At 47.6% G+C, this 23,506-nt stretch overlaps 1 pseudogene; it reads left to right on the plus strand.

Moving 5' to 3' along the window:
• Window positions 1-23,506, plus strand: part of LOC138786844 (zinc finger protein 585A-like) — a 35,130-nt pseudogene that overhangs the window by 9,902 nt on the left and 1,722 nt on the right.

The raw sequence follows: 23,506 nt of genomic DNA on the forward strand, positions 1-23,506 counted from the left end.
ACATTACACACATACAGCTCAGCTACATGTACATTACACATATATACAGCTCAGCTACATGTACATTACACACATATACAGCTCAGCTACATGTACATTACACATATATACAGCTCAGCTACATGTACATTACACATATACAGCTCAGCTACATGTACATTACACACAGGGCTCTGCTGCAGGCATATATAACACACACATCACGCACACACAGCTCTGCTCCACACACATCACTTCAGCTCATCCAGCACAGCAGAGTCCTGCATACACTGAGCAGCAGCCCCTGATCATGTGACTCCTCCTTCTCCATGTGACTGATCACATGACGGTGACATCATGGCAGGTCCTGGAAGCACAGGGGAAGCACACGGCTCCTGTATCTGCAGCTGGAGGTACAGTATATATATATATACATACAGGATTGGGATCTGTTATCTTACACCTCGGGGTCGCTCGGATTACGTTATTATTAGTTCTGTGTAGTTTCTATGGTTTTCATTGGTCGCTCAGTAATAGAAGATTTTGTAGATTACAAATAGTTTGATGTCGTCTGATGCCAGAAATGTGATTATCTTAAAGGGATTGTCCAGTTTCAAATCCACTTGTTTGAGAAAGTTATATAGATTTGTAATTTACTTCTATTTAAAAATCTCCAATCTCCCAGTACTTGTCAGCTGCTGTATGTCCTGCAGGAAGTGGTGTATTCTCTCCAGTCTGACACAGTGCTCTTTGCTGCCACCTCTGTCCAGAGCAGGAGAGGTTTTCTATGGGGATTTGCTGCTGCTCTGGACAGTTCCTGACAAGGACAGAGGTGGCAGCAGAGAGCACTGTGCCAGACAGGAATACACCACTTCCTGCAGGACATACAGCAACTGATAAGTACTGGAAGACTGGAGATTTTTAAATAGAAGTAAATCTATACATTGTTCACGGCGCAGTATAATATCATGATCGCTGATCGCATTTCTGATACTGTCCTGTATGACATAAACACCTACTGACCCCCCATGTGCCGGTATTGTTTTGATAACCTGTTGCCCTTGGTTATGACCCAAGGTTACGGTTGGCTAGTTTATTTTTTTTATTCTGTGAATACACTTGCCCTGCCAAGCCCTTCTAAATTCTAATTAGCCTCCCTTGCCAATTCTGTCTAGTTTGCGGGGTCCCTGGGTCAGTCACGTGACCCAGTGACATCACCGACCTGACCCCCGGCTTGTATACTAGTTGTACACTCCCTCCCTGTACTCGGCACATCACACCAATGACTCTCTGTGTACGGGGTGAGGATCTGCACTCCCTGCTGCTCTGTGAATACTAAAAATGGGTTTGCAGATTTAACCTTCTTGCCCCCTATCTATAGAAGTGTGAGATTGCGGGGGGGCTCTGACGCTGTGGGACCCCCAGCTCCATTCATTCTCTATTGAGCATGAATGGAGCTGCAGGTCACATCCCAACTTGCGGCTCCATTCATAACAAAGAAGCCAGGGTGCCGATGCAGAGATCCCCGGGGGGCACGGAGGTTGGATCCCCACAATCTTGTCTTTTATCCTGGTTACAGAGGACAAGTAAGTTTATATAGGAAAACTCCTTTAGGGCGCCTTCACACCTAGCGACTCGCAGCGTAAATTACGCTGCGAGTCGGCTAGGTCCTGGCAGATCACTTTCACTACATACTCGCAGCTGTCTGAACGACCGCTGCGTGTATGTAATTCTGCCAGGCCCCTTAACCCCTTCAGCTCTCGCCCGACTCCCGCTCCCACTCCGCTGTATACATTACCTGTCCTCGCTGCATGGGGTTCCGGCGTACTGCTCTCCCGCCCGGCCAATCAGTGTGTTGCTCTGCCGCAGCCACTGATTGGCCGGGCAGGAGAGCAGTACGTCCGGACCCCGTGCAGCGAGGACAGGTAATGTATACAGCGGAGCTGGAGCCGGGCGGGAACTGAAGGGGTTAAGGGGCCGGCAGAATTACATACACGCAGCGGTCGTTCAGACCGCTTCCTGTATGTAGTGAAAGTGATCTGCCAGGACCTAGATGACTCGCAGCGTAATTTACGCTGCAAGTCGCTAGATGTGAAGACTCGCTTAGGGTGGGTTCACACGTACCGGATCCACAGCGGATTTCACGCTGCGAGTTGCAGGGAAATGTATGTATGGGACCCGGCCCCTTTAACCCCACCGCTGGCAACCCACAGTCCCGGCCCCTTTAACCCCCCTGCCGCCCGCAGTCTCGGCCCCTTTAACACCCCGCCTGCAGCCCCAGCCCCGAGCATACATTACCAGTGGCTGTGTGAAGCTCCCAGCTGGGAGCGTCACACAGCCGCTGCTCTGAGCTGGTAATGTATGCTCGGGGCTGCGAGCGGGGGGGTTGAAGGGGCCTACACTGCGGGTTGCAGGCAGCCGGCGGTGGCGGGGTTAAAGGGGCCAGGTTCCATACACGCAGTGGATCCGCTACGTGTATGGGACCCATTCAACTTCACAGTACTGGACCCGCAGCTGCAATCTCGCTGCAAATTCGCAGTGAGAAATCTGCTGCGGATCCGGTACATGTGAACGTACCCTTAAAGTGTAGCTGTTGTGCCGGCCCTCTGCCGGATTAGTCATGAGCTCCTCTGTTACTCCGGAAGCTCCGGGCTCCTTGGATACTAAAACACATTGAGACAAAGGAACTCACTGCTGATCCGGGGTAGGGGGGGGGGGACGGGGAGACGGACGGACGGACGGACAGCGGGATGGGTACACCCCCCGGGCACTGATCACTCCAGGAGCGGGATGGGGTATGTACCCACTGTCATCTGCCCAGTCACCCTGCAGCTACACACCGAGCTGTCACCGCTGCCCCAGGCCGCTTCTATATGCAGCTCAGGTCCTATTCAAGTGCATCATCAGAACATTTCACCTGGAGAAACACCGAAATATTTCCAGGAAATAAATTGTTTACATAGAATTTTGTGTGTTTACTTATTTACTTATCTTCCTTTCCCTCCAGGATCCTCTGCTGATATCTTCTATATAAGAGGCCGACCCATCAACCATGGAGAGAGACAGAGACAAGATGGCCGACAGGATAATAACCCTCACCCTACACATACTCTTCCTGCTTACTGGGGAGGTGAGGGATTCTGGGAGTGATGTCATCATGACATCATTCTTATCTATGGAATAACCGATGGATAGGACTGGGGAGGTGAGGGATTCTGGGAGTGATGTCATCATGACATCATTCTTATCTATGGAATAACAGATGGATAGGACTGGAGAGGTGAGGGATTCTGGGAGTGATGTCATCATGACCTCATTCTTATCTATGGAATAACAGATGGATAGGACTGGGGAGGTGAGGGATTCTGGGAGTGATGTCATCATGACATCATTCTTATCTATGGAATAACAGATGGATAGGACTGGAGAGGTGAGGGATTCTGGGAGTGATGTCATCATGACATCATTCTTATCTATGGAATAACAGATGGATAGGACTGGGGAGGTGAGGGATTCTGGGAGTGATGTCATCATGACATCATTCTTATCTATGGAATAACAGATGGATAGGACTGGTGAGGTGAGGGATTCTGGGAGTGATGTCATCATGACATCATTCTTATCTATGGAATAACAGATGGATAGGACTGGAGAGGTGAGGGATTCTGGGAGTGATGTCATCATGACATCATTCTTATCTATGGAATAACAGATGGATAGGACTGGAGAGGTGAAGGATTCTGGGAATGGATGGAGTGATAGTAATGTGTCTCTCCATACACAGGATTACACAGTAGTGAAGAAGTCCTCTAGTGGGCGCTGTGGGGCCCCTGGGTGTGAAGGATGGGGAAGAACCCTGAGCCCAATCCCGGGGCCCCTGATACATGAGGAAATGGAGGAAGAGAAGATCCTAGAAGTCACCAACAAGATGGTGGAGCTGCTGAGTGGAGAGGTGAGACTGTGGCTGCTGGGAATGCTGGGACATTATACAGTAACACCACTGGAGGGGTGGGGGGGATGACTGTGTGACCATTGTGTGTGTCAGGTTCCTATAAGGTGTCAGGACGTGGCGGTCTATTTCTCCATGGAGGAGTGGGAGTATGTAGAAGGACACAAGGATCAGTACAAGGATGTGATGCTGGAGGATCAGCAGCCCCTCCCATCAGCAGGTAATAGACAGGACTATATACACACCTCCTCTCTGTATTATCTGGATGGAAAGAATGAATTCAGTCTCTGTATGTGTTCCCTCCAGTCAGATCCAGTAAGAGAACAGCACCAGAGAGATGTCCCCGTCCTCTTCTCCCACAGGATCAGGATCAGGTAGATGGAGATGTTCCCTATGATCTGTACATCCCACCTGACTTCTCCTCCTCTCTGATAATCTCACCATGTTTCTTTCACAGCTCAGAAATCAGAATGAAGATGGAAATGATATTACTGCTACAGACATAAGGGTAAAAGAGGAGGAGGAGGAAGAAGAGACAGATGACAGTAGTGATGAGCAGTATAAGGAGGACATCGCTACAGGGAAAGACCTGAACTGTATCAATGCCACAAACAAGATAGTAAAAGAAGAAGAGGAAGAAGAAGAGACAGATGACAGCAGTGATGAGCAGTATAAGGAGGACATCACTACAGGTAACCGCCCAGGTGAGTAGTGACCACTAAATGCAGACAACAGTCACACATTATTAAGGTTAGGACTGAAAAATATATATTTTTATCCTTGGCAGCTGAGTGTCCCCGGAGATCAGAGGGACATCAGATATCTCCAGATATTACAGCAGATGGTCAGATCACACAAGATACATATGAAGAACATTCTATTACCCCAGATCTACCCCCAGACCCTCACAGCAAAGATCTGGTATCCGAACCTGTTATACAAGTTCTATGTCCTGATTTGTCACAGACTGTTAAGCAAAATGGTAGTCACAGGAGGGATGTTGATTATCAAAAAATTCATTCAGAAGAGAAACAGTTTTCATGTTCAGAATGTGGTAAATATTTTACCAAGAAATCTTATCTTGTGAGACATCAAAAAAATCACACAGGGGAGAAACTATTTTCATGCTCAGAATGTGGTAAGTGTTTTATTCGTAAATCAAAGCTTGTTGAACATCAGAGAATTCACACAGGGGAGAAGCCATCTTCATGTCAGGAGTGTGGGAAATGTTTTACTAAGAAATCACATCTTTCTCGGCATGAGAAAACACACACAGGGGAGAAGCCATGTTCATGCACAGAATGTGAGAAATGTTTTACTTGGAAGTTGAAACTTGTGGAGCATCAGCAAATTCACACAGGAAAAAAGCCATTTTCATGTTCAGAATGTACAAAATGTTTTGCTAAGAAATGGCATCTTGTTAAACATCAGAAAATTCACACAGGGGTGAAACCGTTTTCATGCTTAGAATGTGGTAAATGTTTTTTTGATAAATCAAAGCTTGTTGGTCATCAGAGAATTCACACAGGGGAGAAGCCATTTTCATGTTCAGAATGTGCAAAATGTTTTACTAAGAAATGGATTCTTGTTAAACATCAGCGAATTCACACAGGGGAGAAACCGTTTTCATGCTCAGAATGTGGTAAATGTTTTATTGATAAATCATACCTTGTTGCACATCAGAGAAGTCACACAGGGGAGAAGCCATTTTCGTGTAGAGAATGTGGAAAATGTTTTACTATGAAACGGAATCTTGTTATACATCAGAAAATTCACACAGGGGAGAAACTGTTTCTATGTTCAGAATGTGCAAAATGTTTTACTCAGAAAGTGCATCTTGTTGAACATCAGAAAATTCACACAGGGAAGAAGCCATTTTCATGTCCAGAATGTGCAAAATGTTTTACTATGAAATGGCATCTTGTTAAACATCAGCGAATTCATACAGGGGAGAAACCGTTTTCATGTACAGAATGTGGTAAATGTTTTACTAGGAAAGGAGACCTTACTCGGCATAAGAGAATGCACACAGGAGAGACACCATCAGAGAACTCACACAGGGGAGAAACCATTTCTATGTTGTGAACACAGAAAATGCTTTAGTAGGAAATTAGATCTTGCGCAGCACGAGATAACGCACACAGGAGAGAAGCCATATTCATGCACAGAATGTGAGAAATGTTTTACTCAAAAGTCAAAGCTAGATAAACATCTTAAATTTCATGTTGTGAAGGTGAAAAATGTTTTATTCAGAAATCAAGTTTTGTTGAACATCAAAAAAACCCACTAAGGAGAGAAACTGTATAAAGCCAAAAACTCATCAAAGAAATAACGCAGGAAAAAAGTTTTCACTTTCCTGAAATACAGGAAAATCACATCTCCTTATACGTTAAAAAAAACTCATTGGGAATTGGATTTTTGTTATTTGTTTTATTAACATAACAAATAGTAGAAGAAATAAAGTCCAACGATAACAGTCACAGCAACGTCTGAAGTCATTCGAGAGAGAAAAATCTGTTTAGAATAATAAATTATGCGTGTATGAGATGTGTGGCGGTGTACGGGGTCTGTGGAGGTGTGTGGCGGTGTATGAGATGTGTGGCAGTGTATGGGGGTCTATGATGTCTGTGGCGGTGGATGAGATGTGTGGCAGTGTATGGGGTCTGGGGGTGTATGAGATGTGTGGCAGTGTATGGGGTCTGTGGCCGTGTATGATGTCTGTGGCGGTGTATGGGGCTTGTGGCGGTGTATGATGTTTGTGGCGGTGTATGGGGCATGTGGGGTTTGTGGTGGTGTATGAGATGTTTGGCAGTGTATGGGGTCTGTGGCGGTGTATGAGATGTATGGCGGTATATGGGGCGTGTGGGGGTGTATGAGATGTGTGGCAGTGTATGGGGTCTGTGGGGGTGTGTGGCGGTGTATGAGATGTGTAGCAGTGTATGGGGTCTGTGGGATGGTGTGGCGGTGTATGAGATGTGTAGCAGTGTATGGGGTCTATGGGGGTGTATGAGATGTGTGGCGGTGTATGGGGTCTGTGGGGGTGTATGAGATGTGTGGCGGTGTATGAGATGTGTGGCGGTGTATGGGGTCTGTGGAGGTGTGTGGCGGTGTATGAGATGTGTGGCAGTGTATGGGGTCTATGGCGGTGGATGAGATGTGTGGCAGTGTATGGGGTCTGTGGGGGTGTATGATGTCTGTGGCGGTGTATGAGATGTGTGGCAGTGTATGGGGTCTGTGGCCGTGTATGATGTCTGTGGCGGTGTATGGGGCTTGTGGCGGTGTATGATGTTTGTGGCGGTGTATGGGGCATGTGGGGTTTGTGGTGGTGTATGAGATGTTTGGCAGTGTATGGGGTCTGTGGCGGTGTATGAGATGTATGGCGGTATATGGGGCGTGTGGGGGTGTATGAGATGTGTGGCAGTGTATGGGGTCTGTGGGGGTGTGTGGCGGTGTATGAGATGTGTAGCAGTGTATGGGGTCTGTGGGATGGTGTGGCGGTGTATGAGATGTGTAGCAGTGTATGGGGTCTATGGGGGTGTATGAGATGTGTGGCGGTGTGTGGGGTCTGTGGGGGTGTATGAGATGTGTGGCGGTGTATGAGATGTGTGGCGGTGTATGGAGTCTGTGGAGGTGTGTGGCGGTGTATGAGATGTGTGGCAGTGTATGGGGTCTGTGGGGGTGTGTGGCGGTGTATGAGATGTGTAGCAGTGTATGGGGTCTGTGGGATGGTGTGGCGGTGTATGAGATGTGTAGCAGTGTATGGGGTCTATGGGGGTGTATGAGATGTTTGGCGGTGTGTGGGGTCTGTGGGGGTGTATGAGATGTGTGGCAGTGTATGGGGTCTGTGGCCGTGTATGATGTCTGTGGCGGTGTATGATGTCTTTGGCGGTGTATGATGTCTGTGGCGGTGTATGATGTCTTTGGCGGTGTATGGGGTCTGTGGGGGTGTATGAGATGTGTGGCAGTGTATGGGGTCTGTGCCCGTGTATGATGTCTGTGGCGGTGTATGGGGTGTTTGGGGGTGTATGAGATGTGTGGCGGTGTATGGGGTCTGTGGAGGTGTGTAGCGGTGTATGAGATGTGTGGCAGTGTATGGGGTCTATGGCGGTGGATGAGATGTGTGGCAGTGTATGGGGTCTGTGGCGGTGTATGAGATGTGTGGCAGTGTATGGGGTCTGTGGAGGTGTGTAGCGGTGTATGAGATGTGTGGCAGTGTATGGGGTCTGGCGGTGGATGAGATGTGTGGCAGTGTATGGGGTCTGTGGCCGTGTATGATGTCTGTGGCGGTGTATGGGGCATGTGGGGTTTGTGGTGGTGTATGAGATGTTTGGTGCCAGAGCAGGTGTGGCTTCATCTATACCTTTGGATATCAGTTTCTTAATACAAGGGATAATACAAACCACAGCAATCAGTAAAGTTAGCAGAACAATTCCTAATACCATCCCTGCCTGTGCCAACCACTTCTGCCACCCACTCATCCAAGAAAAATATTTGTCCCATGGATCAGTTACTCCTGAGTTCTTGTTCATCTCGGCCGACAGGTCATCTAACTTCTCTATTGCCAGAGTCACTTTCCCATTAGGCCCAGTATTGTCTGGTATATAGGTACAGCAGACTCCTTTTATCATCTTACAGACCCCTCCTTTTTCAGCTAACACCATATCTAGGGCCATTCTATTCTGGAAGGTCATTATGGAGGTAGGGCCTACTTGCTCTGACAAACCTTGAAGTGCATCTCGGGTACGGTTAATGAACCTCTGTTGATTGTAATACACATAGTTTATTCATGCCACGTTTTTGTTTATAGTCACCCAGGGAAGTATTGATTCAAAGCCTGCTTTCACTTCATCCCTGGCCTTGAACTCATCTGGCACCCCCCCCCCCCCTTGGGACCCTATTACGGCTCGAAGGACCATCCAAATTCACATGCGGGTCAAAATTTCCTCTGGGGTGTGAATCAGCAGACCTTTTGTGTCTTAGGTGATGAGGGAAGACTTGTTCTAGTTATGGGCAGTATATGAAGAGGCATTATGGCTTTAGCCAAAGCACATTCCCCAGTCCAATTGCCTGCAAGTCTACATCGAATCTTCATGTCCCCACATATCCAGAATACATCAGCTACAGATTGTACCTGGTTCAAGAGTTGTTCTCTGGTAGCATTGCTATAGCTGCCACAATATCCTGGTTTGAACTTGCCCAAATTCCTACCAACCCCTTCACTGGTAAAGCATGTATAACCCCCAGGGTATATAGTGATTCCCTGACTCGGGGTAGGTGTTTTGGTGACTGGGATATTTTACTTTCCATGTCTCACAGTCTGGGTTGGAAGTGGGGCGATTAGTGAACAGGCTAAGGAAACACTGGGTCTAAATCAGGGGTGGGGAACCTTTTCCATGTCGAGGGCCGGTCGGGCAATAATAAAATCGTTTGAGGGCCGCATACTGTGCGCAGCAGTTAGTAGCGGGGGTTTGCAGCACCCGGGGCAAGGCAAAGTATTCCCCTAGTGCCCCTGCTATTGTAGTTAACCCTCAGTGATGCCCCTTGTAGTCTAGTTAACCCCCCCAGTGATGCCTCTAGTAGGCCTAGTTAAACCCCCAGTCATGTCCCTGGTAGCCTAGTTAACCCCCAGTGCCAGTTCCAAATAAAAAAATAAACATCCCACTCACCTTTCCTCCGCTTCCACGCTGCCCAGGTCCTCTTCTCTCGCCTCTAGCCTGTGCCTGTCTTCTGCAGACGGCGCGCGATGAAATGACGTCATCGCTTGGCCCGCAGGAGAAGGAAGACGTGCGCCGCCCTGGTGGGGAAGGGGATGGCAGCCGTCACAGACACAGAAAGATGCTGTGAATGTCGGCTTCTGCCCCACCAGAGCGGCACGCACATCACAGGGGAGCCGCGGGCCGCATTGGGAGGTCACAGGGGCCGGAGGTTCCCCACCCCTGGTCTAAATGCAAAGGGACTGAGCCAAGATGTGGGCGAGCACTAGAGCATACATAGCAGTTTGATTTATTATATTGTGAGGCAGAGTATTTCATCCATTCCAACCAAAAGTTGGTATCACTATACCCAGTTTCTATTGCATAGACATCTCTCATTGTGGGGTTTAAAATGGCCACCATGTGTTTATAGATCTGCACATCTGAATTTACTATAGCTTTAATCTTAGCAGATTGGGCATCTATTGCTTCCCATTCTGGGGAATCAACCATGTCACTTATCTTAAATCGTGTCCTGTAACCTCCCTTTGCTCCTCCATGTGTGCCTAGGACATAAGTCCCTGCATCTTGAGAACTAGGATTCTCTATAGTCAGGACCAGTTGGGTACCCCTTCCCTCAGTACCATGTTTATCCTTCTTGTTTTGTGCTGATTCTGGTTCATATCCCCAATCATCATTACCAGTGTTCCATCCTACAGCTCCCCAATAATCACACTCAGATCCCCAATAATCATCAGTAACACATATATATTGGATTCCCTTGTCACATATTCGGTGAGAGGACTCGGATGCTTCCCATTCTAATTCAAAAGAGCCATCATTACTTGTCCGATCCCCACAGGCAGCAACATCACAGAACTCAAATTTAAAAGTTGCCACTTGGGCACTTGATGAATTATACCAAAATGTAGTTACTCCTCGACTTTGTGTGATTGCTACTTCCTGTATCCTCACCCCCACCCAAACCAGACACAATTTAAAAAGGATATAGGCGTTTTTCATGGTGAAGGACAGGCGGCAGACACTTTCTTGCAGTGTGAAGCGTGGACCCAGGTAGATTTTCCCTCAAGTTTCACAGAGGTTGGGGACACCAGGAGCACTTGAAATGGGCCTTCAAATCGGGGTTCTAGAACGTCTCTGACGTGCTTCTTTACAACCACAAAATCGTCTGGCTGAAGTGAGTGAGTACTTTGGTCAGCTTCAGGGTCTGGAATAGAGGAAAAGACTGCAGCATGCGTTATTTTTAGCTCATTACACAAATTTACAACATACTTAACAAGACTATCATTTCCTGCTGTCAATTGTTGGTGATGCTAACTTCCAAGCCTAGGGGGACCTCCAAAAAGGATTTCATATGGGGTGAGGCCAGTGGGTTGCCTAGGGGTGTTCCTAACAGAATATAGAGCAATAGGTAGGATGTCAGGCCAGGGAAGGGACAGTTCCTTGCTGGCCTTCAGGATTTTATTTTTCAGAGTGGCAGTCATCCTCTCTACTTTCCCACTACTTTGGGGGTGATAGGGAGTGTGTAGGCCTAGATCTGGCCCTACCATTTTCCAAATCTCCCTGGTTACATCTGCAATGAAGGCTGGGCCTTGCTCACTTTCAATGACCTTTGGGACTCCAAATCTACAGACCAGCTCGGTCAAGAGTTTTTTAACTGTAAGTTTGGCTGTCATATTGGTGACTGGGTAGGCCTCTGTCCATCCTGAGAACATGTCCACCACCAGGGCCGGCTCCAGGTTTTTGTGGGCCCTTGGGCGAGAAAGCCTCAACGGGCCCCTTTGTATAGCACACCTCGGGGCACACCTACCAAATAAAGTTTGACAAAATACCGAAAAAAAACGTAATTCAGTAACTCACAGGTGACGTCTTCTTTGATCTGAGGCGATCGCTCTCTGTTTCCTCTCCATCTGGCCCAGACCTCCATGATGATTTCTTCCAGCTACAATTCATCTCTTCAGGATCTGTCAGACAAACATCTTAGGCTCCGCACATTTCCAGCCACTTCCTTCCCTTTTTCCCAACCATAGGATCCTATACAGTAGTAACTCCACTGTTTGGTGTCATGTGCAGTAAAGTAGGGAGGTTTGGGGAGTAGGGAGGGTGCTGTGCCCCCCATATAGTAATAATGTCCCCATGCTGTGCCCTCCATATAGTAATAATGCCTCCAGCCCTCCCCTGGACTTGGGGTCGGTGATGCGGCGGGCGTCTGGCTCACTGCTCGGGCATGTGTCGGGGGCCCCGGCAGTTGCCCGAGTATGCCGGGTGCTGACGCCGGCCCTGTCCACCACTACTAAAATGTATTTGTACTTCCTACTTTTTGGCAGTTCCATATGATTAATTTGGATTCTCTGAAATGGGTAGAGTGGCTTGGCCAGGTGTTTCTTCGGGGTAGGTATTGTGCCTCCTGGATTACAAGTGTTACAGATGACACAACTTTTAGCATAAGTGGCTGCTGTAGTGGAGATCCCAGGTGCTAGATATAACTTAGTAATTGCAGAGATCATCTGATTCTTCCCTCGATGGGTAACTCCATGGGCCCATTGTACCACTGCGGGATACAAAGCTATTGGTAGGCAAAGTCTCTTTTCTTTTCTCCAGAATTCATCTTGTTGAATCTCAGCTCCTCGCTTTTCCCATTCCTTCTTTTCTTCTGGGCCTGTTTGAGTCTGAAATTGCTTCAGTAGAGTAATGCCTGGATTTGATATTCCTTGTTTGGTTTCTCCCTCTTCTTTCTCCTTTCTTCCTGCTCTTGTCAACACATGTATGCCAATGCCCGCCTCTGCTTCCTCTCGAACCTGTGGAAGAAGTGCTGCAGCTTTTGCTGCCAAATCTGCTCTGTTATTGCCTCTGTCTTCTTCTGTCTCTGTTCTGCCATAAGCGTTTATCTTCAAAATGGCTACTTGAGTTGGTAGATGGAGAGCTTCCATCAAAGTCTTGACTGCTTCATGGTTCTTGATGGGCGTTCCACTAGCTGTCTGGAAACCTCGCAGGGTCCACTTCAGGCCCAAATCATGCGCTATTCCATGCACGTAGGCTGAGTCCGTGTAAATATTGGCGGTCTTCCCCTCTGCCAGCCGGCAGGCTTCAGTCGAGGCCCTGAGTTCAACTTCCTGGGCCGACATCCTAGAAGGTAAGGGAGCAGCCTTCACGGTTTCTGATGAGGTAACCACAGCAAAATCTGTATGGAATTGTCCCCTTTCATTATGTATCTTGAACCATCAGTGAAGAAAATGTAATCAGGATTGTCCAGTTTAGAAGCAGAGACAGTGGAGGGTTGTGAAGTTTCCGCCTCCATTTGTTTAAGGCGATCATGGAAGTCATCATCACTACTCTCATGAAGTGTTTGACTAGGGGGTATGTCTTCATAGTCTGGGCTGATAGTCCCCCCTTGAGAGAGGAAGCAGAGTTGCCAGATTCAAAAGAGTACACCGTTTCAACGTGATGTTCTCAGGCATAAGTAGAGAACATTGTAGACGCATGTTGCGCTGCATAGAAAGATGAGGTTGTTGAGAGGAGAACACCAACAGGCGCCACAGGGAGCAAACCAATGTCATCAGGACCTGTGGACCAAAGACTTTCAGGAATCAAGGGTATTACTTTAGGAGGAATGGACGTCTCCAGGCTTGGGAGGTCATCCCTTCAAAAGAAAAAAAGCATATGCACAAAAAATGGTAGCACATCACAAAAATCTTTATTATAACACTGACATAGATACAAAATACCACATAAATATATGAATGTACAGGAGTAGTAAAATGAGGGAGACAACACCCCAAATACTGCTCTACATTAAAAACACTAAAATGTCCCCATAAGTCCTGCTGGCGTTCCAGCCGGGACTAATCTACCACTCTGACCATGGACCGTATGTACAATAACAGAAATCCAACATCTCTACCTAGACAGAGACCCAGTAAAACAAAATATAACCACAAATAATGGAGCATAGGGAAAAAAAGAAAATTGGAAAAGATCACCATATACAGTCCAACAGAATGTGAGTCAGAAGGGATAAGAAATCACCCCACTCGTTCCGCCGGGATCTGAGGAAGCCGCTAGACGGCGGAACGCGTGGGGTGATTCCTTATCCCATCTGACTCTCATTCTGTTGGACTGTATATGGTGATCTTTTCCAATTTTCTTTTTTTATTGGGTGCCTGGACTTGGAGAACACATTTCCATCTACTCCAACACAAGGAATAAAATCAGGAGAGAGAATGACCCCAGGTGGAATATCAGAAGTCTTTAGTACAGATCTGGCTGCACCTGTGTCCACTAAAAAAGGAAGTTCATGACCATTCACTGGGAGTTAAACTGTTATGGTCCTTTTATACGGGACGATTATCGTTCGTTTTTGCATGATAACTGTCGAATTTGAACGATAATCGTACGTGTAAACGCTGCAAACGACGAGTGAGAAATCGTTCATTTTGATCTTTCAACATGTTCTTAAATCATTGTTGATCGTTCGCAAAAAATTCGCAGATCGTTCAGTGTAAACATTCTTTCAACGATTTCCCCTATGTGTGAGATAGGCTTAAACGATCGCAAAATGATCGCATAGCGAATTTTCCTTACGATGTATTGTTCCGTCTAAACGCTGATCGTTATAAAAAAAACATTGTTCATTCAAAATCGTTAATCGTGCGATCGGACGAATTATCGCACCATGTAAAAGTACCATTAGAACAGGGCCAGATTGGTAATTGGGGTCATTGGTGAGATTGGTGAAAACAGCAGACGCAGGCTTGCCAAAATCCTATAGTTGTCCAGGATAGAATTGGTCTTGAAGAGGAGGACCCTGTTGGTTGTAGCCTTGAGGAGGAGGAAAGGCTTCCTGATCTGGAGCTTGGTAACGTCCTTGGTTAGGTGCTTGGTAACGACCTTGATTATAATCCTGATAGTTTCGTCGTGATTGCATGTTGAAATTTTGGACATTCTGAGTCCCTCGATGGAAAGAGCGACAATTCCTCTGTAAATGTCCGTGCTTTCCACAAAAATGGCAGGTGATATGTTTGGGTGTCATGTGTCTGGTATATGGTGCTTGTGGGAGCTAAGATTGCTGTGGTCCATGGTATTGGTTCCCAGAAAAAAGTTGTACAGGTTGATTAATCATTATTGTCTCAGTCTGGGATGCTCCTGAGGCATCAATAACTTCTTGCAGGACAGCCACTTTGGTTCCAGCTTTTTTTGGTGGAGCAGTTTTAATTCTTTGCTTCTCAATGGCTTTGGCAATGAGCAAAACTTGATTCTCAGGTAAGTCCACATATTCTGGCCTGGATTCTTCTAGTTTCTTCCGGATGGGGTCTAAAAGGCCTTTCACAAAAGATTCTGAGTTGGAGTGAAAGGTACATATCGAGGACGGTCTTGTTGCAATAGAGTAGGGTCAGGTGGTAGCAATGATGCTGGTGGAGGTGGCTGTGGTAGTCGTGTCTCTGGTGGTGGTGGTGGTGGAAATTGCATTTCGATCAAAGGTAATGGTGTAGTTGAGGTTGTGTTGGTGGCGGTGACAGACCTGGAATTAATTCTTCTTCTATGGGGTTGTGAAAGGGAGCCATCACATTCTGCCTGTATCTGTGTGCCCCCTAGCTGCACAATATGTTTTGCTACTCCCCCTAAGTGTTTCAGTCCACCATTCGCAGGGTTCACAATGGCTGTAGTACCTTGGCGTGCAATGTCTCCTACACATATATTAAAGGTAGTTCCTGTGTTCCATAGAGGTGCTGTATAAATTGGAGTAAAAGGAGCAGACGTTGTCAAAATCATGGGTGTCAAAGCTGACTCTGGCAGGTTTTGGGGGCCCCCTAGTAGTAACATCTCATGGGGTGATAGGTCGATATGAGTCAGAGGGGGATATAAACTGCCTATCAGCTTCTTGTGCTAAATCTCCTGGTTCAGAAGCTATTTCAGGGGTAGTGGAGAAAGCATATCTCTCAGCTCATGTTAGCTCAAGCTGGGCTTTCGCTGAGATCGCAGTTCCCTCTTCTAACTGCTGAGGAATGACCAAAGTATTTCCTGGGGTTTCAGTTTCCTTTTTCAATTGCTGAGTCAGCAGAGTATTTCCATATTGGTGTTGCGTTATCATGAGAGGGGCCAGGTTTGTGGCAGGTACAAAATAAGCTCCGGAGGCAGTTAATAATGGGTATAATGGATCTGGAGTAGGCCCCTTGGGTGTCCCAAAATGACCACTGGCACTGGAAGTTCCTGAATTGGAAGTTCCGACAAAAGAGGAAGTGGAAGAGGGTGTACTGGGCTGGGATGTGTCAAGATGGCTACTGAATACAGGAAGCTCATCTTGGACAGGGGCGGATGGCGTAGGTTTGCATGACGGAGCAGGATTGGGGCGTCCCCTTCCACAGCTACAACAATACTCAGCAGAGGGTGGATTCTGTTGGTGACAATTCAGACACTCCCAACATTGAGGCTCGGCGTCATTATAAGGTGGTGGCAAGTCTTTCTTAATGTGATACATATATGCATTAACACTTCCCTTTTTGTCCTGAAACTCTATTTCAATCGCTGTTCGTTGCCAAGCTAGAGCCGCTGGGAGTACTGCAATCCCATCAATTTTCCTACATTAGTCACGTTTCTTTCCCTCTCTTTTGGCCACCAATTGGACCGCGCTCTCAGTTTCAACAGTTTGCTTACTCTTGGGAGCAAACAAAGACCGCAAGCTTTCCATCGCGTCGCAGGTTTCCACCTCCCCTATAGCACGGGTGACTGGTTTCCCTATTTTGTGCCCACTCTGGCACGCGACTGCGGATCGGATAGAGATCTGACCTTTCCTCTCCGGAACAATCTGGGCTAATCCCTAGACTGGAGACCGGCGGAGTACGGGAGGCTGATTTGTATTGTGCAAACCACCTTTATTAACTACATCAAGGGAAAAGGGGAAGTGGAGCCAGTCTCAAAAACATTTCACAGGACCTACTTAACAGAAAACTACATGCAGCCGCTCAATTATTAATCTTCAGAACTGACCTTATCCAGTGACACCACAACCAGGGCTAATCCACTGGTTGGAGCCAAGGACGAAAGACAACTATTACAATCACAATTTCGATCTTTGCAGTGAAAGAAATATTTTGTGCTGTCACTACTATATCACTATAACTATGCACTTATCAGTTCTGGTAAACTAGAAAGACAGAGTTAAAGCAGTAAAAGAAAGCACTATACTATCCAGCCACCACGTGCTGCCAGGGTTTAACCCCTAGCCGCAGAATTTCCTTCCGAGATCAGCCCTTTGGACCACTGATCAGCAGTCCAGTCCTTCTTCTCCTTGGCCCAGATAAGACGCTTCTGGCCTTGTTTCTTGGTCAGGAGTGACACGTGGGATGTAACACTTGTAGTCCATGTCCTACAGACGTCTGGATGTGCTTGTGGATTTTGAAGCACTGACTCCAGCAGCAGGACACTCTTTGTGAATCTCTCCTAAATTTTTGAATGGCATTTTTGTTACAATCCTGTAAGACTGCGGTTCTCCCGGTTGCTTCTGCACCTTTTTCTACCACACTTTTTCCTTCCACTCAACTCTCCATTAATCTGCTTTGATCCAGCACTCTGAGAACAGCCAGCTTCTTTAGCAACAAACTTTTGTGGCTTACCCTCCTTGTGGAGTGTGTGAATGATGGCCTTCTGGACATCTGTCAGCAGTCTTCCCCATGATTGTGTTGCATACTGAACCAGAGAAAGGGCCCTATTCCACAGTAAAGATAATCGGCCGGATCGGCCCCATTTGGGCCGATTATCGTTTGGTGAAATAGAGAGAACGATCAGCCGATGATCGTGTCATCGGCTGATCGTTAATTGAGGGCCAGACCTAAAATCATCGTTCCCCCACCACGCATCGCTACGGTTGAATAGCGGTGCGTGGTGGGCGACTGACGATTTGACAAGCAGCAGCAGCAATACATTACCTGTCCAGGCTTCTTCTCCGCTCTGTCTTCATCCCCGGGTCCCGCGCGCTCTATCGTCAGAATAGCCGGTCAGCTGACGGAGCGCTCAGCCGATCACAGTCCAGGACCGCCGCGGCCTGTGATTGGCTGAGTGTGGCCTGTCAGCTGACCGGCCATTCTGAAGATAGAGCGTGCGGGACCCGGGGATGAAGACAGAGCGGAGAAGAAGCCTGGACAGGTAATGTATGATGCTGCAAGGACATCGGTAACAATGTCCTTGCAGCCCTTGCTCAACGATCATCGGGCCGTGGAATAGGCCCAGTAAACGAGCGGCGATCTAGCAGATTGCCGCTCGTTTACATAGTTGATCTGGCCCTGCTCGGCCCGTGGAATAGGACCCTAAGGGACCTTTTATAACACTTAGGAAGCCACTGCAGGTGTTTTGGGTTCATTATTCAAATTTTCTGAAATACTGTACATTACATACATAGCTACATGTACATTACACACATATACAGCTCAGCTACATGTACATTACACATATACAGCTCAGCTACATGTACATTACACATATACAGCTCAGCTACATGTACATTACACATATATACAGCTCAGCTACATGTATATTACACACATATACAGCTCAGCTACATGTACATTACACATATACAGCTCAGCTACATGTACATTACACATATACAGCTCAGCTACATGTACATTACACATATACAGCTCAGCTACATGTACATTACACATATACAGCTCAGCTACATGTACATTACACACATATACAGCTCAGCTACATGTACATTACACATATACAGCTCAGCTACATGTACATTACACACATATACAGCTCAGCTACATGTACATTACACATATACAGCTCAGCTACATTACACACAGGGCTCTGCTGCAGACATATATAACACACACATACACAGCTCTGCTCCACACACATCACACACATATACAGCTCAGCTACATGTACATTACACACATACAGCTCAGCTACATGTACATTACACACAGGGCTCTGCTGCAGACATATATAACACACACATACACAGCTCTGCTCCACACACATCACACACACAGCTCTGCTCCACACACATCACTTCAGCTCATCCAGCACAGCAGAGTCCTGCATACACTGAGCAGCAGCCCCTGATCATGTGACTCTTCCTCCATGTGACTGATCACATGACTGTGACATCATGGCAGGTCCTGGAAGTACAGGGGAAGCACACGGCCCTGCAGCTGGAGGTACAGTATATATATATGTGGAGTCTCCGCAGGACCATTAACCCCTTCAGGTCGGTTATTGATGACTCCTCCCCCTCACACCCCTGGAGGTCTCTGTGCGGTATATACAGGATTGGGGTCTGTTATCTTACACCTCGGGGTCGCTCGGATTACGTTATTATCAGTTCTATGCAGTTTCTAAGCTTTTCATTGGTCGCTCAATAATAGAAGATTTTGTAGATAAGAGAAATAGTTTGTTGTCGTCTGATGCCAGAAATGTGATTATCTTAAAGGGAACCATTCACCCCGTGGCCCCCGTTAGAAACAGACATACAGTGACATAAAGGTCAATATACTCACCACATCGCTCCCGGTCCCGTCCCGGATCTCGTTGTTGACACGGAGAAATCGCCGATTCTTCTTCTCGCGCCCATTATGGTAATGAGCGCCGCCGGCCCGAAGTCCAGCCTTCTCCCCGCCTCCGACACTTGATTGACGCCGGGTCTTCTTCCTCCTCGTCTTCTTTCTTCTCGCCGGATCCCGCGCAGGCGCCGTGACGGTCGTTTTCGGCGCATGCGCAGTTCACAATTGAAGCCGCTCTGCAGCTCCACTGTTTACTGCGCGTGCGCCGATTGGCTCGAACACGCATCCTGTTTACCGCGCAGGCGCAGAAGAGGTGACGAGACCATCGCAGCGGCGCCTGCGCGGGAATTCGGCAGAAGACTGAAGACTGAAGACGTCAATCAAGTTCCAGGAGGCGTGGATGGGCGGCGACGAGAAGAGGACCTCATGAATAAGTTGGACTCGTCCGTCGTTTCCTATGGACGTTGGACTCATCTCAGCTCATTACCATAATGGGCGGGAGAAGAAGAATCAGCGATTTCTCCGTGTCAACAACGAGATCCGGGACGGGACCGGGAGCGATATGGTAAGTATATTGACCTTTATGTCACTGTATGTCTGTTTCTAATGGGGGCCACGGGGTGAATGGTTCCCTTTAACCCCTTAGGGGACGGGGCCAATTTTCGTTTTTGCGTTTTCGGTTTTTCCTCCTTGTGTATATAAGGCCATACATAGCACTTGCATTTTTCCACCTACAGACCCACATGAGTCCTTATTTTTTGCGTCACTAATTGTACTTTGCAATGACGGCTGAATTTTTGCATAAAGTACACTGCGAAACCAGAAAAAAATTCAAAGTGTGGTGAAACTGAAAAAACAACAACACATTTCTATTATTTGGGGGAAATGTGTTTTTACGCCATTCGCCCTGGGGTAAAACTGACATGTTATATATGTTCATCAAGTCGTTACGATTACAACGATATATAACATGTATAACTTATATTGTATCTGATGGCCTGTAAAAAATTCAAACCATTGTTACCAAATATACGTTCCATAAAACGGCTCCATTCCCAGGCTTATAGCGCTTTTATCCTTTGGTCTATGGGGCTGTGTCAGGTGTCATTTTTTGCGCCATGATATGTTCTTTCTATCGGTACCTTGATTGCACATATACGACTTTTTGATCACTTTTTATTAAATTTTTTCTGCATTTGATGCGACCAAAAATGCGCAATTTTGCACTTTGGGATTTTTTTGCGCTGACGTCGTTTACCATGCGAGATCAGGAATGAGATTAATTAATAGTTCGGGCGATTACGTGTGCGGTGATACTAAATATGTTTATTTATAACCTGTGAAAAGGGGGGTGATTCAAACTTTTATAAGGGGAGGGGGCTTTTTACTAATAACACTTTTATTTTTACTTTTACACTTATACTAGAAGCCCCCCTGGGGTAAGGGTTATTTCCCCTGGGGTTAGGGTTATTCCCCCTGGGGTTGGGGTTATTCCCCCCATGGGGTTAGGGTTATTTCCCCTGGGGTTAGGGTTATTCCCCCTGGGGTTAGGGTTATTCCCCCCTGGGGTTAGGGTTATTCCCCCTGGGGTTAGGGTTATTCCCCCCTGGGGTTAGGGTTATTCCCCCTGGGGTTAGGGTTATTCCCCCCTGGGGTTAGGGTTATTCCCCCCTGGGGTTAGGGTTATTCCCCCCCCTGGGGTTAGGGTTATTCCCCCCCCTGGGGTTAGGGTTATTCCCCCCTGGGGTTAGGGTTATTCCCCCTGGGGTTAGGGTTATTCCCCCCTGGGGTTAGGGTTATTCCCCCCTGGGGTTAGGGTTATTCCCCCTGGGGTTAGGGTTATTCCCCCGCTGGGGTTAGGGTTATTCCCCCCCCCCCCCCGGGGTTAGGGTTATTCTCCCACTGGGGTTAGGGTTATTCTCCCCCTGGGATTAGGGTTATTCCCCCCCTGGGGTTAGGGTTATTCCCCCCTGGGGTTAGGGTTATTCCCCCCTGGGGTTAGGGTTATTCCCCCCTGGGGTTAGGGTTATTCCCCCCTGGGGTTAGGGTTATTCCCCCTGGGGTTAGGGTTATTCCCCCCCTGGGGTTAGGGTTATTCCCCCCCCCCCTGGGGTTAGGGTTATTCCCCCCCCCTGGGGTTAGGGTTATTCCCCCCCCCTGGGGTTAGGGTTATTCCCCCCGCCTGGGGTTAGGGTTATTCCCCCCCCCCTGGGGTTAGGGCTATTCTCCCCCCCCCTGGGGTTAGGGTTATTCCCCCCCCCCTGGGGTTAGGGTTATTCCCCCCCCCCTGGGGTTAGGGTTATTCCCCCCCCCTGGGGTTAGGGTTATTCCCCCCCTGGGGTTAGGGTTATTCCCCCCCTGGGGTTAGGGTTATTCCCCCCCTGGGATTAGGGTTATTCCCCCCCTGGGGTTAGGGTTATTCCCCCCTGGGGGACTTCTAGTATATATACTTTGATCTCTCATTGAGATCTTTGCTGTATAGATATACAGCAAAGATCAATGAGATCGCCACTCGTTTGCTTTCGGCTGCTGCAGCCGAAAACAAACGAGTGCCGAGCCGGGGTCGGCACCATCTTGGAGCGGTCGCCGGCCGACAGCAGGTACAGAGAGCGATCTCACCCACTAGACACCAGGGAAGTGCTGCAGCCGGTAATCGGAGGCAGCTCCTTAATTCCAAAACACAATGAGACAAAGGAACTCACCACTGATGGGGCAGATGACAGCAGGGTCACTATGAGTATGTATCCACTGTCATCTGCCCAGTCAGCCTGCAGCTACACACCGAGCTGTCACCGCTGCCCCAGGCCACTTCTATATGCAGCTCAGGTCCTATTCAAGTGCATCATCAGAACATTTCACCTGGAGAAACACCGAAATATTTCCATCTTTCATCTCCAGGAAATAAATTGTTTACATAGAATTTTGTGTGTTTACTTATTTACTTATCTTCCTTCCCCTCCAGGATCCTCTGCTGATATCTTCTATATAAGAGACCGACCCATCAACCATGGAGAGAGACAGAGACAAGATGGCCGACAGGATAATAACCCTCACCCTACACATACTCTTCCTGCTTACTGGGGAGGTGAGGGATTCTGGGAGTGATGTCATCATGACATCATTCTTATCTATGGAATAACAGATGGATAGGGCTGGGGAGGTGAGGGATTCTGGGAGTGATGTCATCATGACATCATTCTTATCTATGGAATAACAGATGGATAGGACTGGAGAGGTGAGGGATTCTGGGAGTGATGTCATCATGACATCATTCTTATCTATGGAATAACAGATGGATAGGACTGGGGAGGTGAGGGGTTCTGGGAGTGATGTCATCATGACATCATTCTTATCTATGGAATAACAGATGGATAGGACTGGAGAGGTGAGGGATTCTGGGAGTGATGTCATCATGACATCATTCTTATCTATGGAATAACAGATGGATAGGACTGGAGAGGTGAGGGATTCTGGGAGTGATGTCATCATGACATCATTCTTATCTATGGAATAACAGATGGATAGGACTGGAGAGGTGAGGGATTCTGGGAGTGATGTCATCATGACATCATTCTTATCTATGGAATAACAGGTGGATAGGACTGGGGAGGTGAGGGATTCTGGGAGTGATGTCATCATGACATCATTCTTATCTATGGAATAACAGATGGATAGGACTGGAGAGGTGAGGGATTCTGGGAGTGATGTCATCATGACATCATTCTTATCTATGGAATAACAGATGGATAGGACTGGGGAGGTGAGGGATTCTGGGAGTGATGTCATCATGACATCATTCTTATCTATGGAATAACAGATGGATAGGACTGGAGAGGTGAGGGATTCTGGGAGTGATGTCATCATGACATCATTCTTATCTATGGAATAACAGATGGATAGGACTGGAGAGGTGAGGGATTCTGGGAATGGATGGAGTGATAGTAATGTGTCTCTCCATACACAGGATTACACAGTAGTGAAGAAGTCCTCTAGTGGGCGCTGTGGGGCCCCTGGGTGTGAAGGATGGGGAAGAACCCTGAGCCCAATCCTGGGGCCCCTGATACATGAGGAAATGGAGGAAGAGAAGATCCTAGAAGTCACCAACAAGATGGTGGAGCTGCTGAGTGGAGAGGTGAGACTGTGGCTGCTGGGAATGCTGGGACATTATACAGTAACACCACTGGAGGGGTGGGGGGGATGACTGTGTGATCATTGTGTGTGTCAGGTTCCTATAAGGTGTCAGGACGTGGCGGTCTATTTCTCCATGGAGGAGTGGGAGTATGTAGAAGGACACAAGGATCAGTACAAGGATGTGATGCTGGAGGATCAGCAGCCCCTCCCATCAGCAGGTAATA

Source organism: Dendropsophus ebraccatus, chromosome 3, assembly GCF_027789765.1.
Source record: "Dendropsophus ebraccatus isolate aDenEbr1 chromosome 3, aDenEbr1.pat, whole genome shotgun sequence".
Taxonomy (NCBI): domain Eukaryota; kingdom Metazoa; phylum Chordata; class Amphibia; order Anura; family Hylidae; genus Dendropsophus; species Dendropsophus ebraccatus.